Raw genomic sequence first — 5,017 nt, 5'->3', positions numbered from 1 at the left:
ACTGGGGTCCGCTGTACCTGATGTGGAATGCTCGACTGCTGCTCTTCGTGACGACTGTATGTTTGGAATCCGCAGTACTGTTTTGTCCCAGTGCTGTAGCTTACCAGAGTTCTCGATCAGTAAAAACAATTCTGCCAGCCCGCCGAAACACTGTTGTTTATAATGTGTTTATCAAAATAGTTTCCGACAAAAACTAATTTTCCTGGGTCCAAAATAGCTGTTGCTGTCCCTGGTGTTGAATATTCGGTTCCTGTCCTTGGTGCTAGATGCTTTGTTACTCTCCATAGTGCTAAAGCTCACTTCAGGTTTTCTGCAATAAAAGATATCGTAAAGTTTTGAACCGTCCGATGTACCGTTACTGTCCATGGCTCTGAATGTTCGTTTGTTGTTCCCGAAGATCTCGTACAGTTTATCCAGCCCTCCAATTAATAGTTTCTGCTCATCGAAGCTTCCCGCCTTTCGATACACCGTGGCTGCTCTCCCTGGTGCTTAACGCATAGTTGCAGTCCATGTTGGTGAACCTCACAGCAGCTGTCCATTGGTATCACAAATGGCGGAGTTTTCCAGTCTTCCGGTGTGCTGAAATTGTCCCTAGCGGTGCACTCCAGGCGGCTGTCTCTTGTTTGAAATTTCTGGCTGCTGTCTTAAGTTCTGAATATTTTGCTGTTGTCCACAGCTATGGCGCTCAATATAGTAAAAGTTCCTGCTTATGTAACTTTATGTCTGAACTCAGCTCAGGCTAGATTTTTGACCAGCGTTGGTTGTTGATGAATGGTTGATGAATTGATGATGATGAATGGTTTATTGGTAAAAAAAAAATCACTCGCAGCCTGTTTGGCTGAATTACGGATTTCGTACAGATAATTTTGTCCAGCCAGAGCTAATTCTAGAAATATTAAAACATCTATAACATCAATTATATCTTAAACATTTAAATAACGATTAAAATTCTGACATTGATAAAGCCAAGTACGTGCGTGTAGCAACACTTTAAAACACAACAGATATCCTTAGATACCAAGACATTAGGCATTCAAAAGGCGCACAACGTAGGTTGTTTTCAAACATACTGACATCTGGATGAGTGAACGAACGAATGAATGGATGTTCTTACAGTACTTAAGTCACAACGAACGCTTCCATATAAACACATACATACAAGTCGGTACAGGAACATCAATCTAGTTGTACGTGCATCCATGTCTCTGTAATGTGTAGTATAGAGAAAAAAAACTTTTATCTGCCCTGGCACTGTCTGGGCGCCTAATTTGTACACTTCAGACGCGACCACCGAGTTCGGCTCCTATGAAGCGCCGCGGGAGTCTCTTCTTCCCGTATTCAGACCGGATTGTCGGTTCTAAAACATAGCTCGGGCGCAATTTCACAACAGAAACGCCCGGGGCGGCGGCATCCATCACGCCAAGCCGGGCATGAAAGGGTTAGATAATATGGCAGGTAGGAGATAGCAGTCTTCGGGACCCCGGCAGTCATGGCGCCGCCGGATCGGATTACACCGCCCATTCGTCATCGTTCCGCGCCGCGGGCGGGCCGCGCGCTTAGCTACTGATACAGGCGCAGTCTGGGGGGATTAGGGAAATTCGCGGGTAGAAAAATATATATTTCTGGATTTAACAGCGCAAATATGATCATTACAAAATCTTAAAATGACATAACAATGCGGAGGTTCGTGTCGCACTGAAATAAATATATTGATACAGGCTGAGTTTGGGGGGATTAGAGAATACTGCGCCTGGAGAAAATGTATGTTACTGCATTTATCGCTTAACAGCGAAAATATGGTAATTCTAAGATGACTTTTCATCTTCATGTTTGAGTGACGCAATGTGGAGGTACGTTTCGCACTTAATATATACTAGTATATATATATATATATATATATATATATATATATATATATATATATATATATATATATATATATATACTGATAAAGGCTCTCTCTGGGAGGAATTAGCAAAAACCTCGCCTGGAAATATATATATTCCTGAATTTGCCGCGAATAATGATCCGTAAAAAATGAATTTTCATCCTAAAATGACATCACAATGACAATGTGGAGATTTTTCGCACTTTCAGTTACAGTCTGCAAAGGGGTTCACAGCAATTCCGGATGGGTTGACTTGGAAAATAGATAAAAATCATGATTTACCGCTCAAGATCACAAAGATGGTAACTAGAAGATTAATTTGTCATCTTAATATGATATCATCTATACATCGTGCTATCAGAAACCCTTTAAGGTACAGTCTGGATGAGGTTAACCAAACCGCGGATGGATTGTCTTGAAAAAACATATACAAGGAGTTACCTTTTAAGAACGTGAAGACGGTAATTAGAAATTCAGTTTTCGTCTACCATTGAATTATATAACGGATACTTTACGCGCACAAAGTAGCTAATTGAGTGGCAGTATATGTACAAGATTATAGCAAAAAGGATCACGGAAATAAATGCTAGGATTTTCCGCTTACGAAGACAACAAACGTACGGTAATTAAACATAGATTTTTGTATCAAGGCAAAGAGAAAACCAGTAAACACATTAAGGCAAATTGAGAGGCTTAACGTCCCGGAGAAAAATACCAGGATTTTCTGATTTCGAAACAAAGAAGATAATTACCAGATGGATTTCTGTATCGAAATTACGTTTAGGGGAGAGATAGGGCATTAATTGCCATCTAGGGAGGAATATGGTAGGGATTTTCTACGTTTTAATGAGTTCTGGCGCAGTACTAATACTGTTCGCACAAAAGATGTTATTTTCGAAGGGAAATATTCATTCTATACATGAAAGCAAAAGAAAAACTCAATTTTTCCCACAATAGCAGGAAGAGAGACCCGTTTAATGTGTCTTTCAAACCCTGATCTTAGTTCAGTAAAAATGTTCCCCGCACCTTGTAGCGTATACAGGGCGGTGCCCATCTCCGTACCTATGAAGTGAGTTTAAAAAAAAAGCAGTATCCCCACCGTTCATGCTGACAAATATCAACGGCAAAATTACGCTAGATTGTAAAAAAAACTGATCCGTAAAACAGGGAGAAATTCGTACCTGCTAAAACTGTATCTTGGAATACACGCACAATGTTTACCTTAAAACTAGCCGTCCTGACGCCAACAGTAAGGCCCACACCCCAACGAGCACACAGGGTACTACAGAGCCTTGGCTCCGTTTCTATGAACTGAGCTCAAAGCAGTATCCCCACCATTCAAGCCGACAATTTCAACGGCAAAAATACGCAGATTGTAATAAACTGATCCGTGAAAGCAAGGAAGAAATTCGTGCCTGCTGAAACTGATTATAAAGCTCGGAAACCGTAGCTCGGAATACACGTACGATGTTTATCTTAAACAAGCCCTCCTGACTCTAAGAGTGACACCCACTTCCCATCGACCACACCGTGTGCTACATAGACTTGGTTCCTTGTCTTTGAACTGAAAATGCCAACGGCAAAAATATGCCTGTCGCAGATTGTACGATTTTACGGAATTATTCTGTGAAACAGAAAGAAATTCTTGCTTGATCAAACTGAAGCTCGGAATACACGTACAATGATTACCTTTAAACAAGCTCTCCTGACGCGAACAGTATGTACCGTAAGGCTCACTTCATGTCCAGCACACCGTGTGCTACAAAGACTTGGTTCCATGTCTTTGAACTGAGTTCAAAACAGTGTCCCCATTCAAGCTGGAAAAATGCCAACGGCAAAAATATGCCTGTCGCAGATTGTACGGAACTATTCTGCGAAACAGGGAGAAATTATTGCCTTCTGAAACTGTAGTTCGGAATACACGTAGAATGTTTACCTTTAAACAAGCCCTCCTGACGCGAACAGCATGTACGTAAGGCCCACTTCCCACCGAGCGCACCGTGTGCCAGAAAGGCTTGGTAGATGTGCAGCACTTGTTAGATGCTGATAGATTTCCTGGTACAAAGAGACAACCTGCCCAAATGTGTACAGAGTAAAAACATCATCCCATCAAATATGTGAATAGACAGATTCACCCGCCTTACCTCTTACTAGACGCTACGGCTGTAAACTGTCCACCCGTCTTCTCTGCACACCGTGCGGTGCATAGCCTTGGCTCTACGGGGCGATACAGTCTCCCCACTATCTCCAACCCCGTGCGCTTCCTCGTCGCGTCCCTCCGCTCACGACAAGACCGTCCTCCTCTGTCTCCAGTCTAAGAAAGCAGCAGTAACGTCTTGAGGCGCGACACCCTGTCCACGTGGATCTTAAAGGTTTCCTCGGCCGTGTTCCCTCTATTTCCTTAAGGTCCAGGGGTAGCCAATTTTCACCAAGTGCATCGCAGACAACAAAATTTAGGTCTCTCTCTCCTGACGCCCGCCGGATCGAATCTACGCTATAGTTCTAATGGACTCTTTCCAATCGGCGGCGCTGATTGGTTCCCTGCTGTTGCTAGGCGACGCGATTCCCGCTGAAGAGACGGGAAATGTTTTGACATACGTCACTCGTTCTGAGGGGCTGGTGAACGGACACGGTCTGTGTCGGTAGTGGGGAGGATTTATCGTCCTTCTAATTCACATCTGCGCGGCAAACTGGGTTTGATGGCCACCGAGGGGGGAGAACCGCGGCGTTACGACTTCTCGCGTGACACTTCCGGCCCGAGAATTTACGAGAAGAGTGGCTGGATGGATGGCAGCGGCGGTTTGGGTAGTCTGGGCTGGTGAGGAGCGGTTTCTCGCCGTATCGGATGTTTTTAACAGTTGATTACTTCACTCGGGGGGAGAAATTTTAGCATGCATGTCTCTCTGTGTTTCTCTGCTCTCAATATACAAAATACGCCGTTGTGATAACGCCTCAATGCGTCCAGTTTTGACGAAAAGGATGGCAAAACAGTCAAGATAACGGGGTAACGTTTGCCATGTTTGTTTGAATTATTTTTGTTTATTTGTATTTGTCCATATTTATTTAGGTACCTGGCTGGCAATTTTCAAAGATCCCTGGGGAAGAAACGTACATATATGCATCATAGCA

The 5,017-nt window shown here is 43.3% G+C and overlaps 1 protein-coding gene across 1 annotated transcript in view; it reads right to left on the bottom strand.

The window, feature by feature from the left end:
- LOC118431639 overlaps window positions 1–4,351 on the bottom strand; it is a 60,016-nt gene extending 55,665 nt beyond the window's left edge. Inside the window, exon 1 of the mRNA XM_035842881.1 lies at window positions 4,033–4,351. The gene's annotated coding sequence lies outside the window, so the exon portion shown is untranslated. The remainder of the gene's footprint in view (window positions 1–4,032) is intronic.
- Between the last annotated feature and the right edge of the window lie 666 nt (window positions 4,352–5,017).

Source organism: Branchiostoma floridae, chromosome 15, assembly GCF_000003815.2.
Source record: "Branchiostoma floridae strain S238N-H82 chromosome 15, Bfl_VNyyK, whole genome shotgun sequence".
Classification (NCBI taxonomy): domain Eukaryota; kingdom Metazoa; phylum Chordata; class Leptocardii; order Amphioxiformes; family Branchiostomatidae; genus Branchiostoma; species Branchiostoma floridae.
The sequence above is the reverse complement of the archived record's forward strand: the minus strand, read 5'-3'. Positions and strand labels throughout refer to the sequence as shown.